This window comes from Triticum urartu, chromosome 6, assembly GCF_003073215.2.
Source record: "Triticum urartu cultivar G1812 chromosome 6, Tu2.1, whole genome shotgun sequence".
Classification (NCBI taxonomy): domain Eukaryota; kingdom Viridiplantae; phylum Streptophyta; class Magnoliopsida; order Poales; family Poaceae; genus Triticum; species Triticum urartu.
Window position 1 is genome coordinate 428,613,081 of NC_053027.1, and position 21,275 is coordinate 428,634,355.

General features: G+C 53.2%; 1 pseudogene; it reads right to left on the bottom strand.

Moving 5' to 3' along the window:
* Positions 1 to 20,930, bottom strand: part of LOC125515695 — a 49,506-nt pseudogene extending 28,576 nt beyond the window's left edge.
* Between the last annotated feature and the right edge of the window lie 345 nt (positions 20,931 to 21,275).

The following is a 21,275-nucleotide window of genomic DNA, read 5'->3' on the forward strand; positions in this document are numbered from 1 at the left end:
TTCCGGCTCTTGGTCGCATAAGAGGCAGCGAGGCTCGTGGGGAAGGCCATGGCGTGCTAGGCAGTCAGCAGTCCAACACCTGCCCATCAGCGCAAGCCAGACGAAGAACTTAATGCGGAGCGGAGCCCATGTTCTCCAAGTGATGTGCCAGTGCGGGTCGGCGGTGGAGCCGGCGAAAAGGGCTTGATAGCAGGAGCTGGCCGAATAGATCCCAGAGTCAGTCCAACGCCACGACAGCCGGTCCGGCTCGTCGGTCAGGTGCATGTGCCGGAGATGCCGCCATAGTGTGACGTACTGCACGGTCATGGCCACGCCCATGGCGCCGTGGATGTCGGCGATCCACGCCCGGTTGAGTAGGCCGTAGCGCACCGAGCGTGTCCTGCGCTGGCATTTGGGCACCCTGCAGTAGACCAGAGGCGCAATCTCGGAGATGCTCTTCCCGTCCAACCAGTGATCCTCCCAGAATAAGCAGGACTCACCATTGCCAACGTGCCAAGAGGTTGAAGCCCTGAAGATGGCCTGAACCTCCGGGCAGCGGGGGATGTGCAGGTGCTGCCATGGGCGCGAGGCGTCGGATCTCTGGAGCCACATCCACCGGGCGCGCAGCGAGATGCCGGCGCGCTGCAGATCCGAGATCCCAAGGCCACCGAGGGATATTGGTCTACAAACCCGGCGCCAGTTGACCTTGCAGTAGCCTCCACTCGCGTCTTTCCGGCCATACTAGAGGAAGTTTCAAATCAGGCGATTGATGCGCTTTAGGATGGGTGGGTTGATGGCCATCGCGATCATGATGTGCATGGGCATGGCCGAAAGAACATGACGGCACAGGGCAAGCCTGTCGCCCCTCGACATCAGAGATGCCCACCACGGTGACAGCCTGCGCTCCAGCTTGTCTATGATGGGTTGTAGAGCGGTGGAGCTGACTTTGCGGATCGACAGTGGCGGTCCGAGGTAGGTGGTGGGGAAGTCTTGCAGCGGGTAGGCGAGGTTCGCGGTGATCATGGCCCGGTCCGCGTCTGTGCACTGGATGGGGGAGGCCGCGCATTTGGCGTAGTTGGTGTGCAACCCAGACGCGGCCCCGAATACCCGCAGTAGCTCGCGGACGGCAGCCAGGTCGTGCCCGTCAGGTCGGCAGAAGACAACGACGTCGTCGGCGTAGATGGAGACGCTTGAGGACATATGACGCACAGTGAGGCGTTGCAGCACCCCCTCGCTGGCCGCGCGGCATATGAGGTTGTTGAGGGTGTCAATGACCATGAGAAATAGCATGGGGGACACGGGGTCGCCCTGCCGCAGCCCGCAGCGGTGTTGGATGGGCGGTCCGGGGACGCCATTGGTGAGGACCCGTGTGCTGGCCGTGCCGAGGAGTATGCATATCCACTCACACCACCGGTGAAAGAATCCAAGGTGGCGTAATGTCTCCAGAAGGAAAGCCCAGGACACGGAGTCGAAGGCGCGTGCAATATCAAGCTTGAGCATGACGCGGGGATTTTTCAGGTTGTGGAGCTGCGGCGCTGTTTGTTGCACGAGTAAGAAGTTGTCGTGTATGCAGCGACCGGCGATGAACGCACTTTGGTTGGCGGAGATCATGGCGTCGAGGCGTGGCGCGAGGCGAAGCGAAAGCACCTTGGCGAAGAGTTTGGCAACGAGGTGTATCAGGCTGATCGGCCGATAATCCGAGAGCGATGCAGCATCTTGTTTCTTGGGTAGGAGGATGAGTAGCGCCTCATTGATCCGCTGGAACCCGCGGCCGTTGAGGTTGTATAACTTGTTGAACGCAGCCACGAAGTCGTCTTTGATGGTTGCCTAAGAAGCACAAAGGAATTCCGATGTGAAGCCGTCCGGGCCGGGGCCCCGGCCCTTCGGGAGCCGCCGGATGGTCTCCCATATCTCACCCTCAGAGAAGGGGAGCTCGAGATCAAGCAGCTCAAAGGAGCGCGGGTCTAGGGCGTCCAGGTCGATGGATGAGGTGCGCTCGACGCCGGTACCTAGGATCGCCGTGAAGTGGTTGAAAGCGGCTTCAGCAATCGCGACCTGGCCATGCATGTGGTTATCACCGACCTGAAGTTGGAAGATGTGGTTCTTGCGGGCACGGTGGGCGGCATGGAGTCGGAAGAAAGCGGAGCCCGTGTCACCAGCTTTGAGGAAGTTGAGACTCGTGCGCTGCCGGGCCAGGGATCGCTCCAGGGAGGCCAAGCCGAGGTACGCGGCTTTCAACCGTCGTCGAAGCCAGGCCTCGGCCGGGGAGAGCGCCCTCCAGTCCTGCGCCGTGTCAAAGCGCGCGATCAGCTCACGGGCGACGGACAGCTGCAACGAGACGTCCCCCACCGTCCTGGAGCTCCAACGCTAAAGGCACTTGGCAGTGGCACGCAGTCTCGTGAAGATACAATGGAACGGGTTTGGCTCATGGGGTGTAGAGTTCCAAGCCTGCGCAACCACCTCGTGGTAGCCCGGAAGCGAGGGCCAGAACCGCTCGAAGTGGAATCGCCTCGGTTTGCAGGAGCGCAGGAGGGAGTCGATGATGAGCGGCGCGTGAACAGATGCCGCTGACGACAAGCAACGAAGCATGCAGCTTGGATGGTCAGTAGCCCAGCCAGCGGTGCAGAGAACACGGTCGATGCGCTCGAGGGTCGGCGCCTCGTGTTCGTTAGACCAGGTGTAGCGTCGGCCGTGTAGATAGATGTCCTGAAGCTCCTCATCGGCGATGAAATGCCTAAAGCGGCGCATGGTAGCCCGGTGCAGATTCCTGTTGTTCTTGTCCTCGACGTTCGTGATCATGTTGAAGTCGCCCCCAATAAGCCAAGGCCCGGCGCAGCAAGATCTCGTGTCGTGCAGGTCGGCAAGGAAGGCGATCTTGTCCGGCTCCTCTTGGGGCCCGTAAACTCCCGTCACCCACCAGTGTGGGCTGCCGTCGCGGGGGGTCACCAGCGCGTTGATGAAGTGGTCGGCGATGGTTGGATGGGAGAGGGAGACGATGTCGTTCTGCCATGCAAGAAGAATGCCGCCGCGTGTATCCGTGGCTGGGAGGAAGAAGTAGTCGGCAAACGGAGCGCCCAACGTTTCGCGTACGAGGGACGACGAGAAGGCAGCGATCTTTGTTTCCTGAAGACACGCGATACATGGGTTAGCCGAACGGATGACGGAGCGAACAGCGCTACGCTTAGCAGGGCAGTTTAGACCCCGCACGTTCCAAAATATAGCCCTTAGGTTGTACTCCATTGGAAAACTAGTGTTGTCTCGGTGGGGAGGAGCAACAGAAGTTAGGCCTCGGCGATGAGCGCGGGTGGGGCGTGCAGCGAGTCGTCGGGGTTGGCCGGCACCTCCCAGCCATGGTAGTCTGCGAGTGCGGTGATCGTGTCGGCAGCCAGTGGGCGATCAAACATGCGCGCGTACTTCTCGAGGATGGAGTCAGAGATTGGTTCATCGTGCTGCAGCAGGCCAAGGCGGCGTAGGAGCACCCGCTTTGCCTTCATCTCGGAGTCGAGGCCACGATCAGCCTTGGCAATGCGTCCACTGCGACGAGGCGTGAAATCCAGCGGGACGGCGTTGCGGCGTCGGCGCGGAGGCGGGGGCCGGAGGACTGGTTCGTTGGGGCGCTGCACCGAGGAGACGAACCGCTCCAAGCGCTCCCCAACCGCGCGATCGTGGCCATCAACGGTTGGGATCCCGTCTGTGGCGCATGGCGCAATGATTATGGCCTGACATGTGTTGGGCCCGCAATCCACGTCATGCGCCTGGGTTGGCTCCAGCATCGCAGGGACATGCATGGCGCTGACCGGCACCGCGGAGGCCTGGGCCTGTAGCACGTGGGCGGGGGTGGGGTAGGCTCTGTCTGCGCCACGGTGGGCCTGGGCTGCGCCGCCTGCAGGCCGCAGGCCGGTTGGGAGATGGGATTGGCACGGTGGGTTGGAATCTCTGGCCTGTCGGCGGCAGAATGAACAGAAGCAGCTTTGTCGGGGGAGTGTGGGGCGTCGAGCGCAAGGGCTAGCACCGGTGATGGGCCTGGCGGGGTCTGGTCGGGCGCAGAGGACTGACAAGTGGCAAGCCCGTGGTCGCCAAAGCTGACCTGGGGTGGCAGCGATTGGATGTCTCGTAGCGAGGAGCGCGTCAAACCGTTGACTGGTGAGCCCGAGGTGGACAGACGGCCGTCCAGCGTGGACCCGGGCGTGGCAGCAGTTATCCGTTGGCTAAGCGCGGGCCCGCCAGCAGGGATTGGGTCCGTGGGTGGGTGGGGCCCCAGAATGCCCCGCCAACCGCGGAGGACGCATACCTCGGCGGCGGTGTTGGCCCTGGCCGACGGTCCTAGTGCGGCGGGTGCCGGGCGGGGACGCCCGAGAGGGGCGCGGCGGGAACTCGTGTCGCCGGGGCCAGCGCGGAGGGAGCGGGGGTGACAGGGGGTTCGCGTCACCGTCATTGGCGCCGCCCGGCGAGCGCGGCCGTGCAGGTGGAGGCACCGGCCGGCGGAAATCCTCCGAGGCGGTGACCAGGATCTGCACCGGCTTGCGGAGCGTGCGCCGGACGAAGCGCTCGGCGCGGTCGGGGTCGGCGCCCGCATTGACGGCGTCTGGCTCCGGGAGCAGCAGGTCGGTCGAGCGCGGGATGGCGTCGGGATTCGCGGTCCAGGCCGAGAATCTGAATCGGGACATGTCGTTGCCGTCATGGGTGGAGGGGAGGAGGTGCTCGATCTCGAGGAATGGGGAGAGCATGGATTCGACGGAGGAATGGTGCCACGCCTGGTCGGGGAGGCCGACGATCTCGACCTCCACCCGAAATCGCAGCTGCACCGGCTCGCAGCCAGCGGAGTGACTCCAGGGGTGGACGATGAGTCGGAAGCGTGGCGAGCGCACCAGGCGCAGGGCCACCCTGGCTCGGGCCTCGGTCGAGGAGAACTTGAGGAGGAACTCGTCGTGGCCACGGCTGTGGACGGAGAACTCGTCGTCGGCGAGGCTGAATCTCTCGCGCAGCAGCCCAGCGACCTCCTCGCGACCAATGCCAGAGCGGTTGCCAGCAACAGTGGCCGTAAGGGCGCGCTCCTGCAGCTCCTTCTCGGTGGCGACCAGCCTGGCCGTGCGCGGCAGGTAGCACACGGCAGATGCGGGGCGGAGGGCAGGGTGGCCGGGGAGCACGACAGGCGTCTTGCTCGAGGAGGTGGAGGGGTTGCTCTGGGAAGAGCGCGACGGCGAAGCAGAGGCGGGCGAGGACCGGCCCCCACACCCGGAAGACGCGGGGTTGCTTGGGCCGGCGGCACTCGCGCCCACGCTCGTGGGAGAGGACGAGGCTGGGGGAAGGCACGGTCGTGGCGAGGAGCCGCAGCGACGCTTGGATGGCGGCTCAGCAGAGGAGGCCGGAGAGCGCGGGTTAGTGCAGTCGCGTGCAACATGGCCCGAGAACCTGCAGCGGCGGCAACAAATGGCACGGCGGCACTCCGAGCGCGGGTGGGCGGTGTTGTAGCAGCGCGGGCACTCGCCGGGCGCAGCCACGGGTGGGGAGCGCCGCGGAGGGACGGGATCCGCCTGGCAGCGACGGGGGGAGCACCAGCGGGGCCGCTTACGGCCGTGCGCGGACTCCCAAGGCGCCTCAGGGCTGACGCGGTGGACCTCGGATCTCGGCCCGAGGCGTTGCAGAGGCTGCGAGTCACCCTCGGAGGACGCGAGGGGCTCCTCGCAGAGCACGGCCGGGAAGGAGCGAGGCGCGGCGGGGCTGGTAGATCCAGCGGCGGAGGGGCTTGAATCCAACCAGCGAAGCTCGCAGCCGCGACCGCCGGTGGGGGGGGAGGCCATGCGTAGGGTGGAGGTGGGCGGTGTTGGGTTTCGTAGTAATTTCAAAATTTTCCTACGCACACGCAAGATCATGTGATGCATAGCAACGAGAGGGGAGAGTGTTGTCTACGTACCCACGCAGACCGACTGCGGAAGCGTTGACACAACGTAGAGGAAGTAGTCGTACGTCTTCACGATCCAACCGATCAAGCACCGAAACTACGGCACCTCCGAGTTCGAGCACATGTTCAGCTCGATGACGATCCCCGGACTCCAATCCAGCAAAGTGTCGGGGAAGAGTTCCATCAGCACGACGGCGTGGTGATGATCTTGATGTACTACAGCAGCAGGGCTTCGCCTAAACTCCGCTACAGTATTATCGAGGACTATGGTGGCTGGGGGCGCCGCACACGACTAAGGAATAGATCACGTGGATCAACTTGTGTGTTCTTTGGGGTGCCCTGCCTCTGTATATAAAGGACTAGAGGGGGGAGGCTGGCCGGCCAAGGGAGGGCACGCCAGGAGAGTCCTACTCCCTCTGGGAGTAGGATTCCCCTCCCCCCCCCAATGCTAGTTGGAATAGGATTCCTTGAGGGGGAAAAGAGAGAGAGGGGGCCGGCCACCTCTCCTAGTCCTAATAGGACTAGGGGAAGGGGGGAGGCGCACAGCCACCTTGGGCTGCTCCTTTCTCCTTTCCACTAAAGCCCACTAAGGCCCATATAGCTCCCGGGGGGTTCCGGTAACCTCCCGGTACTCCGGTAAAATCCCGATTTCACCCGGAACACTTCCGATATCCAAACATAGGCTTCCAATATATCAATCTTTACGTCTCGACCATTTCGAGACTCCTCGTCATGTCCGTGATCACATCCGGGACTTCGAACAACCTTCGGTACATCAAAATGCATAAACTCATAATATAACAGTCATCGTAACCTTAAGCGTGCGGACCCTACGGGTTCGAGAACAATGTAGACATGACCGAGACATGTCTCCGGTCAATAACCAATAGCGGGACCTCGATGCCCATATTGGCTCCTACATATTCTACGAAGATCTTTATCGGTCAGACCGCATAACAACATACGTTGTTCCCTTTGTCATCGGTATGTTACTTGCCCGAGATTCGATCGTCGGTATCCAATACCTAGTTCAATCTCGTTACCGGCAAGTCTCTTTAATCGTTCTGTAATACATCATCCCGCAACTAACTCATTAGTTGCAATGCTTGCAAGGCTTATGTGATGTGCATTACCGAGAGGGCCCAGAGATACCTCTCCGACAATCGGAGTGACAAAACCTAATCTCGAAATACGCCAACCCAACATGTACCTTTGGAGATACCTGTAGTACTCCTTTATAATCACCCAGTTACGTTGTGACGTTTGGTAGTACCCAAAGTGTTCCTCCGGTAAACGGGAGTTGCATAATCTCATAGTTATAGGAACATGTATAAGTCATGAAGAAAGCAATAGCAACATACTAAACGATCGGGTGCTAAGCTAATGGAATGGGTCATGTCAATCAGATCATTCAACTAATGATGTGACCTCGTTAATCAAATAACAACACTTTGTTCATGGTCAGGAAACATAACCATCTTTGATTAACGAGCTAGTCAAGTAGAGGCATACTAGTGACACTAGGTTTGTCTATGTATTCACACATGTATTATCTTTCCGGTTAATACAATTCTAGCATGAATAATAAACATTTATCATGATATAAGGAAATAAATAATTGTTGGGTTTCGTAGTAATTTCAAAAAAATTCCTACGCACACGCAAGATCATGGTGATGCATAGCAACGAGAGGGGAGAGTGTTGTCTACGTACCCACGCAGACCGACTGCGGAAGCGTTGACACAACGTAGAGGAAGTAGTCGTACGTCTTCACGATCCAACCGATCAAGCACCGAAACTACGGCACCTCCGAGTTCGAGCACACGTTCAGCTCGATGACGATCCCCGGATTCCGATCCAGCAAAGTGTCGGGGAAGAGTTCCGTCAGCACGACGGCGTGGTGACGATCTTGATGTACTACAGCAGCAGGGCTTCGCCTAAACTCCGCTACAGTATTATCGAGGACTATGGTAGCTGGGGCGCCGCACACGGCTAAGGAATAGATCACGTGGATCAACTTGTGTGTTCTTTGGGGTGCCCTGCCTCTGTATATAAAGGACTAGAGGGGGGAGGCTGGCCGGCCAAGGGAGGGCGCGCCAGGAGAGTCCTACTCCCTCTGGGAGTAGGATTCCCCCCCCCCCCAATCCTAGTTGGAATAGGATTCCTTGAGGGGGGAAAGAGAGAGAGGGGGCCAGCCACCTCTCCTAGTCCTAATAGGACTAGGGGAAGGGGGGAGGCGCACAGCCACCTTGGGTTGCCCCCTTCTCCTTGTGACGCCCGGGTAATTAGGCTACAGTAATCCCACGCTAATCGTGCCATGACACCTCGGTTACTGTTGCTGTCCTCGTAATAGTTTGAAACCGTTCAAAATTCAAATTCAAGTTTATGACAAGAATAAAAGTTTTCAAAAATTAAAACAGAAATGTTCGATGGTTGCCGAATATTATAAGGGTAATTATGGGGCAACAAACACCTTTTTATAAAATGGCTAAATGGTTTAAAATGATTTAAACAGGAAAGAAAGAAATAATAAAAGATAACACAAAAAACAGAAAAGAAAACTAACAAAAAAAGGTAAAAAGAGACCCCCCCCCACTGGACCCCTTGGCCCAACTGGGCCATGGCCCAGCCGGCCACCCCTGGCCTATAGGCCACCCCACCCCTACCGAAACCCTAATGCCCCACTCGCCCCCCCCCACTCGCTCTCCCCTTCTTCCCCGATCCAGATCCGATCGGGGGAACGAACCCCGCCGACGAACGCCGCCCCACCCTTGGCGCGCCACCACCTCGTCCCGCTGCCCACCTCGACGGCGCCCGCCTTCTCGTCCCGCATGGCGCTCGGTCCCCTCTCGACCCGAGCAAGATCAGGATCAACCCCGCGCCGCCCCAACGCCCGCCGCCACCGACCGCGCCGGCGCTGCCTCGCCGGACCGCTTCCTCGCCGGATCTCCCTCGTCAGACCACCCCGAGCCACCCCGAGCTCGCTGCCTTATCCCCTACACCCGTAGTGAGCTCCCCCCTTCTCTCTCGCGCGCGCGTTCTGGCGCCCCGCTGCCTGCTCTGCCGCTAGGGCCGCGCACCCTGCTCCTAGTCGCCGATGCTCAAGCTGCCGCAGCCGCGGCCTGGCCGAGCGCCCGCGCCCCGCGCGTGGCCACGGTCCTCTGCTCCTCACGCCGCCCCGCAGTCGTGCACGCGCGCGCCCGCGGCCACCCATGCGCTCACCCCGCTCCCCCTCTGCGCTCGCCGCGCGGCGACCGCGCCCGCCCGCACGCGCCCGGTGCGTGCCTTGCCTCGCGCCGTCCGCGACCCCCCTGCTGCTGCTCGCGGTCACCGCGCCGCCCGCCGTCCCGCTTCGCCCCATCCACGGCCTCGCCCTGCCCCGCGCATGCCTCGCTTCCCCTCTGGCCCCGCGCTGGTCAGCCGCTGCCGCCGCGCCTGCCTCGGCCCTCCTCGCCCCGGCGATCTCGGCGAACGCCCAGTCGAGCACCACAACGCCCGACCTGCCCCGTTAGTGCCCAGCGCCCGATAGGCCCCCTGGGCCATTGACAAAATGGCCCCACGGCCCAGAACGATTTAAAAAAAAGGGAATTAAAAAAATAAATAAAAATAAATAAATAGATAATAATAATTAAATTAATTAATTAATTAAGGAATTAATTAAGTTAATTAATCACAATTAGATTAACCTAATTAACTGTTAAATAATTAATCAAACAATGACAGTGGGGCCCACCCCCTAATTAATTATGATTAGTTTAATTAATCTGTTAGTTAAAATGTGTCACTCACCAGTGGGACCCACTGGTCAGGTTGACCAGTCAACTCTATTGACTGCTGACGTCAGCATGACATCATGCTGATGTCATTAATCTATTTTCGAATTTAATTTAAATAATTAATTAAATTCCAAAAATTATTAAAATCTTTAGAAAATCATATCTTTTAATCCGTAACTTGGATTAAAATACTTTCTGCATGAAAGTTGCTCAGAACGACGAGACGAATTTGAATACGCAGCCCGTTTATCCGCCACGCATCCCTAGCATAGCGAACACGCAACTTTCCCCCTCCGGCTCCTCTGCCCGAAAACGCGAAACACCGGGGATACTTTCCCGGATGTCATCCCCCTTCACCGGTATCACCTACTACCGCGTTAGGGCACCTCTAACGCCGTTACTTGTCATGTCATGCATCGCTAAGCACCTGCTTGCTTAAATATTTATTGTTTCTTCCCCCTCTTCTCTCGCTAGACACCGAGACCGACGCCGCTGCTACCCAGTACGACTACGGTGTTGACGACCCCTCTCTCTTGCCAGAGCAACCAGGCAAGCCCCCCCTTTGATCACCAGATATCGCCTACTCTTCTCTATACTGCTTGCATTAGAGTAGTGTAGCATGTTACTGCTTTCCGTTATTCCTATCCTGATGCATAGCCTGTCCTTGCTACTACTGTTGTTACCATTACATGCTATCCTACTGCTTAGTATAGGATGCTAGTGTTCCATCAGTGGCCCTACACTCTTGTCCGTCTGCCATGCTATACTACTGGGCCGTGATCACTTCGGGAGGTGATCACGGGCATATTCAATATACTTTACACAGTTACATTACCTGTGGTACTGTTCGGAGTTGGGGGCTGAAGGGGCAGGTGGCTCCATCCCGGTAGAGGTGGGCCTGGGTTCCCGACGGCCCCCGACTGTTACTTTGTGGCAGAGCGACAGGGCAGGTTGAGACCACCTAGGAGAGAGGTGGGCCTGGCCCTGGTCGGCGTTCGCGGATACTTAACACGCTTAACGAGATCTGGGTATTTGATCTGAGTTTGGCCATTTGGTCTATACGCACTAACCATCCACGCGGGAGTAGTTATGGGTATCCCGGCGTCGTGGTATCAGCCGAAGTCTTCGTGACGTCAGCGACTGAGTGGCGCGCGCCGGATTGGAACGTAAGCCTGCTCTTGTATTAAGGGGGCTAGTTCTGCTTCCGGCCGCGTTCGCAACGTGCAGGTGTGCTAAGGGCGATGGGCCCAGACCCCTGTGCGCTTAGGTTTAGACCGGCGTGCTGACCTCTCTGTTGTGCCTAGGTGGGGCTGCGACATGTTGATCTTTCGCGGCCGGGCATGACCCCGAAAAGTGTGTCCGGCCAAATGGGATCAAGCGTGTTGGGGTATGTGGTGCACCCCTGCAGGGAAGTTAATCTATTCGAATAGCCGTGATCTTCGGTAACAGGACGACTTGGAGTTGTACCTTGACCTTATGACAACTAGAACCGGATACTTAATAAAACACACCCTTCCAAGTGCCAGATACCACCGGTGATCGCTCTCTCACAGGGCGACGAGGGGAGGATCATCGGTTAGGATTATGCTACGTGATGATACTTGGAGGACTTCAGTCGACTCTCTTCTACATGTTGCAAGACGGAGGCTGCCAGAAGCGTAGTCTTCGAAAGGATTAGTTATCCCCCTCTTATTCTGGCATTCTGCAGTTCAGTCCACATATGATACCCTTATTCCATTTGATACCAATGCATACATATGTAGTATAGCTCCTTGCTTGCGAGTACTTTGGATGAGTACTCACGGTTGCTTTCTCCCCCTTTTCCTTTCTTTCTGGTTGTCGCAACCAGATGCTGGAATCCAGGAGCCAGACGCCACCGTCGACGACGACTCCTACTACACCGGAGGTGCCTACTACTACGTGCTGCCCGCTGACGACGACCAGGAGTACTTAGGAGGATCCCAGGCAGGAGGCCTGCGCCTCTTTCGATCTGTATCCCAGTTTGTGCTAGCCTTCTTAAGGCAATCTTGTTTAACTTATGTCTGTACTCAGATATTGTTGCTTCTGCTGACTCGTCTATGATCGAGCTCTTTTATTCAAGCCTTCGAGGCCCCTGGCTTGTAATATGATGCTTGTATGACTTATTTTATTTGTAGAGTTGTGTTGTGATATCTTCCCGTGAGTCCTTGATCTTGATCGTACACATTTGCGTGCATGATTAGTGTACGGTCAAATCGGGGGCGTCACAAGTTGGTATCAGAGCCGACTGCCTATAGGAATCCCCCTTTCCAACTGCTTGGCCGAAGTCGAGTCTAGGCATTGCAAAACTTTTACTAACTTGGCTGTGTGTCTTACGGGCACACGTCGCCATTGGGTGGTACTAGGATCTTTTACTCCTTGTCTATACTCTGGGACTCTGATCTCTCTTCTATTCGGGTTAAATGAAATTTGCTAAATCTAACATTAGGATCTCGTTATCACTTTCACCCGGAGAGCCCCTTATTACTGATGATCGTGTGCTGCACGCGGAGACCCTGAAGATACTCTCCGCTGTTAACCCGAGGACTTGTGTTCATCGCGTTTGCAATTCCCTTCCACCATCAACCCTTATGGGTAACTACTTGCAGTTGTTATTCTTACATTCATCCCCAGTTGGTCTTGTTATTACAAGATACCCCGAATTACTCGTCGATGTTTCGATAATCTTTTAAGCCTACTGCCTTGCAGTTATTTGTCACCTGAATACCCCTATGGAAAAATTCTCACACTTATCGAGTATCCGCTCATCCCCAGTTGTTCTTGTGTTTCACAAAAGTCTTCAAAATACTATTCGATCTTCCAAAAATCCTCTGGAGCCTTTGGCTCTTGAAATTCTTGCTTGCTTGCATTATGGTTAATCCCATAAGTCTCGTAGTCTTATTGACATTCCTTGTCATTATCATTTTGAGTCTATTGACTCAATATGTTTGCGAATACACGCAATCATCATTGATCCTTATAAATTACCTTTCCGGCTGAGCTGCCATTCTTTAACTGGAATTGGTTCTCGACCAATCCAATTTTCGTTGATTGTACCCTAAGGCTATTCAACTTATCCATCCCTAATCAGAGCATTGCTTCTGATCCCTTGATTTGGAAATCATAATTCCTTTGCATTTGACAATTGACTTAGTCAGTTGTTTCTATAATCTGATCTCCTTGTATTCTTCTTCCTCTAGTTGAGTACCGATGCTCACGTCAGATCCCTTGTGGACCACCAGAACCTTTATTGGATTTTATCCGACAGTGTCCTTCGTATTCAATAACCTTGTGAACCTTCCCTCGGATACATAATGCCTTTGGTAAATTGTATCATCTACTTTCTCAACCTGGCTCTACTTTCGAGCTTGTGATATTTACTCTTGAAGCTTGTGGTATATGTTTCTAAGAAGCCCCTATGGGTTGAACATATGCCTTCTCTAAACTGTGGGAACTCGAAAGTTTTCACGAGTCATACACTTCTGGTATCTTGCCAGATAAAATTTCAACACTGCAACTTCATCAAACGCGAGAAGTGAATGAAAGGTTATGCATTGAGGAAGTGGGAGTCGACCTTAAACTTTGCGTTCATGCCCATGGACACGATGCAAATCTTATCATGGAAGCTTCTCGCAGAATAGTTACCCCCTTGTTATAAGTGCTTGTATCTGTGGTTTGATCATGTACAAATGTGATTCTGACCATATTGTTTCCCTTTGATTCAATTCCTCAGACAAGTTAAAACCACTTGTCCTCTGCAGAGCAATACCCAATCCAACCTCTATTTTGATCTGTCGTCGAGTATTACCCCCTGGTATCTCGAGATTATCACAGAACTGCATAACCTCTTATGAGTTCTTTATCAAGTACTACATCCTCACTGATTCCAATTTTTCACGGGCTCCGAGTCATTAAACACTCAAAAACACCGATAACTGAACCGAGTCTGCACTATGGTTCAACGACACTTGATAATCTTCTTTAAGTACGAGTTTGTACCCGAGCACGCCATTCCTAGCCTGTATGGCTATATCATTGTCATGGTGATTTTAACCGTGCTACCTGGTCCTTATTCTCGGAGCACCACTTCGACGATGAGCTAAGCTTACGTCGATTTTCCTTGTTATATCATTTCACCTTGAAAAGCAAGCTTGGTTTTGAGTTTGTGTCGTATCTGTGCTTCCATTGACCTCTTACTTCATCATTCCTTTGACTTGATGTCATCGCTGATCGATTACATCCTCATGAAACCTCTCGACAAATGTGTCGTGATCATCATCAACATTTTGACCCCTTCCAGGATATCAATTGAATTCATGATGAGAAGTACCCTCCTTGCCCTCGATGATTTGTGTTATCATCGACCACTTTATTGCCTTCCGTTCAACACAAACTTGTTCGTGTTTCTAGCAACCCTATTGCTTTCAAGTTAATGGTCGATAATTCATTCTTAGACTATTGGTTGTTGAATCACCTTTCTAACATTGGTCATGCTACCTAAGGCCATATTTTGGGTGCACTTTTCAACCAATGCTTATTGTGTATGTTTTCCTCGAGCATACATCCTTATATCATTTGATCCGACAAATGTTATCTCCTTGTTCGCATAAGTGTGGAAATCCATCTTTTGAAAATCTCAATGAATTGTCGCTGAGTTCATCAGCCATCTCTTCATCCTCTCCTTGGTTTTAATGATGAACTCTTGTTTCGGAACTCGCTACCATAGTACATTTCCCGAGAATCTTACAATGTCGTCTCGTCAATTGTGTTGCACCTTTTCTTCTCAGGCATCCTGAGTCTGAGGTATCCTGACACCAATCAGATCTAAATCTTGGTCAGATATGATGGTTGGAACATTTTTCAAGAGACATATCATTGGTCCTTATATGACCCGGTAAGGTGATGTCATGCCTAGCCCACCTGACCGGAGGACCTAATGTTTTAGTTTCCTTTTTAGCAAGGTTAACCATTCTTCCATGAGGAAATGGAATGACTTTCTTTATAAATTGTTCCTGATGAATCCTTTGTATATCCAAAGCCCGACCTTTGTTTGAAGACCATGTCAGTACTATCTCGAAGCATGTATGTGGTACTCCTATCATCGATAAGAACACTTGAAGCACAAAGCTAAATTTTCTTAATCAAATTATCCAAACATCTTGTATGGGTAATGTCATGAAATTTCTCTCCCCTACCTAAAGAGTTTTCTACGTTATATCATGTCATGGATATCATGCTCAGCTTGTCCTTGGGAAGGATATACCCTTGAAATATGTGTTTAAACACATTTTCCTTTCCATTGTTCTATTTAATCTAATGACCACCTTTTCCTTTCCATTGGTTTGTTTAAACCCTTTCTATGGTCAATATGATCTAAGCAGTGATAGTTCCATGCTTAGGTAAGAACCTCATTGTACACTCTGTTAGTAAGACCCTGTTACTTTTGTTGATGACATTCTGGTAACCACCGATGGACGAGAACCTTGCCTATTGGTCCACCTCGTTTCAACAAGTAGGGAAATGGTTCTCTTCGTCCCTCGCCCTTGGTACCGACGTTGTTGCCAACATAACCGACATGCTATCCGTTGACATGTCTTGCCTACATGGTCATACAAGACGTCACCGCCCTTCCTACCGATAACTCACATGGTGGGCCCATAACCCACAGTTTCACAGGATCGAAACCAGACTCCTATACATCCCTGTTTCGAAGTTATCCCTTGCGCTTCGTTTTGTATGTAATTCGCGAGCCACCTTCCTAGTGATCAAATCTGGTATCGGACACAATACTTATTCCGTTGCTCTGAACCCCTTTCACACTTGTTTTAGGCAATAAACGATTGCCTATCCGCTCAAAACTTCTTATTGCACCGTCTTACTTGCTCTCGATGTTTTCTTAAGTTTCAATTCGAGAGTTACTTTCCGCCACCTTCCCTGGTGTTATCTACCAGCTAAGCAACCTTGTAGAGGTCTGCTCTCTCGGAATAACCATCCTTTATTCTTTCGTAAGAACGATGGAGATCCTGAAGAAAGGACGACAATTTCATCATGATGCGATGAAGCAGAGAAATGAAGACGTCCATATAAGGGATCGACCTCTTCGAGAAGAGCAACCAAGACCAAGAAGATCCGCTAGAATTTCACAACCACAAATTTCCCCCTTACACCACCTCTTAAATCTCGGGACGAGATTTCTTGTAGTGGAGGAGAATTGTGACGCTCGGGTAATTAGGCTACAATAATCCCATGCTAATCGTGCCATGACACCTCGGTTACTGTTGCTGTCCTCGCAATAGTTTGAAACCGTTCAAAATTCAAATTCAAATTCATGACAAGAATAAAAGTTTTCAAAAATTAAAATAGAAATGTTCGGTGGTTGCCAAATATTATAAGGGTAATTATGGGGCAACAAACACCTTTTTATAAAATGGCTAAATGGTTTAAAATGATTTAAACAGGAAAGAAAGAAATAATAAAAGAAAACACAAAAAACAGAAAAGAAAACTAACAAAAAAAGGTAAAAAGAGACCCCCCCCCACTGGACCCCTTGGCCCAACTGGGCCATGGCCCAGCCGGCCACCCCTGGCCTATAGGCCACCCCACCCCTACCGAAACCCTAACGCCCCACTCGCCCCCCCCCACTCGCTCTCCCCCTCTTCCCCGATCCAGATCCGATCGGGGGAACGAACCCCGCCGACGAACGCCGCCCCACCCTTGGCGCGCCACCACCTCGTCCCGCTGCCCACCTCGACGGCGCCCGCCTTCTCGTCCCGCATGGCGCTCGGTCCCCTCTCGACCCGAGCAAGATCAGGATCAACCCCGCGCCGCCCCAACGCCCGCCGTCACCGACCGCGCCGGCGCCGCCTCGCCGGACCGCTTCCTCGCCGGATCTCCCTCGTCAGACCACCCCGAGCCACCCCGAGCTCGCTGGCCTTATCCCCTACACCCGTAGTGAGCTCCCCCCTTCTCTCTCTCGCGCGCGTTCCGGCGCCCCGCTGCCTGCTCTGCCGCTAGGGCCGCGCCCCCTGCTCCTAGTCGCCGATGCTCAAGCTGCCGCAGCCGCGGCCTGGCCGAGCGCCCGCGCCCCGCGCGTGGCCACGGTCTCTGCTCCTCACGCCGCCCCGCAGTAGTGGCACAGCGCGCGCCCGCGGCCACCCATGCGCTCACCCCGCTCCCCCTCTGCGCTGCCGCGCGGCGACCGCGCCCGCCCGCACGCGCTCGGTGCGTGCCTTGCCTCCGCCGTCCGCCTCCTCTGCTGCTAGCGGTCACCGCGCCGCCCGTCGTCCCGCTTCGCCCTCCCCCGCGCGTGCCTCGCTTCCCCTCTGGCCCCGCGCTGGTCAGCCGCTGCCGCCGCGCATGCCTCGGCCCTCCTCGCCCCGGCGATCTCGGCGAACGCCCAGTCGAGCGCCGCAACGCCCGACACCCCGTTAGTGCCCAGCGCCCGATAGGCCCCCTGGGCCACTGACAAAATGGCCCACGGCCCAGAACGATTTAAAAAAAGGGAATTAAAAAATAATAAAAATAATAAATAGATAATAATAATAAATTAATTAATTAATTAAGGAATTAATTAAGTTATATCACAATTAGATTAACCTAATTAACTGTTAGATAATTAATCAAACAATGACAGTGGGGCCCACCCCCTAATTAATTATGATTAGTTTAATTAATCTGTTAGTTAAAATGTGTCACTGACCAGTGGGACCCACTGGTCAGGTTGACCAGTCAACTCTATTGACTGCTGACGTCAGCATGACATCATGCTGATGTCATTAATCTATTTTCGAATTTAATTTAAATAATTAATTAAATTCCAGAAATTAATAAAATCTTTAGAAAATCATATCTTTTAATCCGTAACTCGGATTAAAATATTTTCAACATGAAAGTTGCTCAGAACGACGAGACGATTTGAATACGCAGCCCGTTTATCCGCCACGCATCCCTAGCATAGCGAACACGCAACTTTCCCTCCGGCTCCTCTGCCCGAAAACGCGAAACACCGGGGATACTTTCCCGGATGTCTCCCCCTTCACCGGTATCACCACTACCGCGTTAGGGCACCTCTAACGCTTACTTGTCATGTCATGCATCGCTATGCATATGCTTGCTTAAATATTTATTGTTTCTTCCCCTCTTCTCTCGCTAGACACCGAGACCGACGCCGCTGCTACCCAGTACGACTACGGTGTTGACGACCCCTCTCTCTTGCCAGAGCAACCAGGCAAGCCCCCCCTTGATCACCAGATATCGCCTACTCTTCTCTATACTGCTTGCATTAGAGTAGTGTAGCATGTTACTGCTTTCCGTTATTCCTATCCTGATGCATAGCCTGTCCTTGCTACTACTGTTGTTACCATTACCTGCTATCCTACTGCTTAGTATAGGATGCTAGTGTTCCATCAGTGGCCCTACACTCTTGTCCGTCTGCCATGCTATACTACTGGGCCGTGATCACTTCGGGAGGTGATCACGGGCATATACTATATACTTTACACAGTTACATTACCTGTGGTACTGTTCGGAGTTGGGGGCTGAAGGGGCAGGTGGCTCCATCCCGGTAGAGGTGGGCCTGGGTTCCCGACGGCCCCCGACTGTTACTTTGGCGGAGCGACAGGGCAGGTTGAGACCACCTAGGAGAGAGGTGGGCCTGGCCTGGTCGGCGTTCGCGGATACTTAACACGCTTAACGAGATCTGGGTATTTGATCTGAGTTTGGCCATTTGGTCTATACGCACTAACCATCTACGCGGGAGTAGTTATGGGTATCCCGGCGTCGTGGTATCAGCCGAAGCCTTCGTGACGTCAGCGACTGAGCGGCGCGCGCCGGATTGGAACGTAAGCCTGCTCTTGTATTAAGGGGGCTAGTTCTGCTTCCGGCCGCGTTCGCAACGTGCAGGTGTGCTAAGGGCGATGGGCCCAGACCCCTGTGCGCTTAGGTTTAGACCGGCGTGCTGACCTCTCTGTTGTGCCTAGGTGGGGCTGCGACGTGTTGATCTTTCGCGGCCGGGCATGACCCCGAAAAGTGTGTCCGGCCAAATGGGATCAAGCGTGTTGGGTATGTGGTGCACCCCTGCAGGGAAGTTAATCTATTCGAATAGCCGTGATCTTCGGTAACAGGACGACTTGGAGTTGTACCTTGACCTTATGACAACTAGAACCGGGATACTTAATAAAACACACCCTTCCAAGTGCCAGATACCACCGGTGATCGCTCTCTCACAGGGCGACGAGGGGAGGATCATCGGTTAGGATTATGCTACGTGATGATACTTGGAGGACTTCAGTCGACTCTCTTCTACATGTTGCAAGACGGAGGCTGCCAGAAGCGTAGTCTTCGAAAGGATTAGTTATCCCCCTCTTATTCTGGCATTCTGCAGTTCAGTCCACATATGATACCCTTATTCCATTTGATACCAATGCATACATATGTAGTATAGCTCCTTGCTTGCGAGTACTTTGGATGAGTACTCACGGTTGCTTTCTCCCCCTTTCCCCCTTTTCCTTTCTTTCTGGTTGTCGCAACCAGATGCTGGAATCCAGGAGCCAGACGCCACCGTCGACGACGACTCCTACTACACCGGAGGTGCCTACTACTACGTGCTGCCCGCTGACGACGACCAGGAGTACTTAGGAGGATCCCAGGCAGGAGGCCTGCGCCTCTTTCGATCTGTATCCCAGTTTGTGCTAGCCTTCTTAAGGCAATCTTGTTTAACTTATGTCTGTACTCAGATATTGTTGCTTCTGCTGACTCGTCTATGATCGAGCTCTTTTATTCGAGCCTTCGAGGCCCCTGGCTTGTAATATGATGCTTGTATGACTTATTTTATTTGTAGAGTTGTGTTGTGATATCTTCCCGTGAGTCCTTGATCTTGATCGTACACATTTGCGTGCATGATTAGTGTACGATCAAATCGGGGGCGTCACACTCCTTTCCACTAAAGCCCACTAAGGCCCATATAGCTCCCGGGGGGTTCCGGTAACCTCCCGGTACTCCGGTAAAATCCCGATTTCACCCGGAACACTTCCGATATCCAAACATAGGCTTCCAATATATCAATCTTTACGTTTTGACCATTTCGAGACTCCTCGTCATGTCCGTGATCACATCCGGGACTCCGTACAACCTTCGGTACATCAAAATGCATAAACTCATAATATAACTGTCATCGTAACCTTAAGCGTGCGGACCCTACGGGCTCGAGAACAATGTAGACATGACCGAGACACGTCTCCGGTCAATAACCAATAGCGGGACCTGGATGCCCATATTGGCTCCTACATATTCTACGAAGATCTTTATCGGTCAGACCGCATAACAACATACGTTGTTCCCTTTGTCATCGGTATGTTACTTGCCCGAGATTCGATCGTCGGTATCCAATACCTAGTTCAATATCGTTACCGGCAAGTCTCTTTACTCGTTCCGTAATACATCATCTCACAACTAACATATTAGTTGTAATGCTTGCAAGGCTTATGTGATGTGCATTACCGAGAGGGCCCAGAGATACCTCTCCGACAATCGGAGTGACAAATCCTAATCTCGAAATACGCCAACCCAACATGTACCTTTGGAGACACCTGTAGTACTCCTTTATAATCACCCAGTTACGTTGTGACGTTTGGTAGTATCCAAAGTGTTCCTCCGGTAAACGGGAGTTGCATAATCTCATAGTCATAGGAACATGTATAAGTCATGAAGAAAGCAATAGCAACATACTAAACGATCGGGTGCTAAGCTAATGGAATGGGTCATGTCAATCAGATCATTCAACTAATGATGTGGTCCCATTAATCAAATAACAACTACTTTGTCTATGGTTAGGAAACATAACCATCTTTGATTAATGAGCTAGTCAAGTAGAGGCATACTAGTGACACTCTGTTTGTCTATGTATTCACACATGTATTATGTTTCCGGTTAATACAATTCTAGCATGAATAATAAACATTTATCATGATATAAGGAAATAAATAATAACTTTATTATTGCCTCTAGGGCATATTTCCTTCAATAATAACTTTATTATTGCCTCTAGGGCATATTTCCTTCAGGCGGCGGGGCCGGGGTGGCCGCCGTCGAGAGTGGTGTACGCCGGGGCTGGAGTGGCCGGCGGCGGAGTGCGCGAGGCAGGAGCTAGAGCACCAACCCTAAACCCTCGTCTTCTGCTTCCCAGCCGCCGTATCCTTGCTTGTAGTTGTAGCCCCCGTATCCATCTGCATCTCGGACCTACCCTTCTTGGAATCCATCTCAATCTCACTATGGTACGCACCTTGCATAGTTTTCCTAACCCTTGCGGCCTCTTTTTTACGTGAGGAAACCCTAGGGTTTAGAGTTCGCGTGCGGGTACCAATCGATCTCTCCCAACACAAACAAAGCAGGTTTTGCTTGCTTTTTTGCAGGGGTAAAGGAGATTTTCATTACTCACGAGGGCCTCTCAGCCACAACCAAGTTTACAATGAAGTCTAACCCCGAGTACAACCACACCGCGGTTCGGTGGTACTACGGCCATAAGCAGCAAGTTCATGGCTAACTTTATTTTGCGAACGATGACAAAGAGGAAAAGAAATCTCCCTATCCTTAGTTGAAGCCAA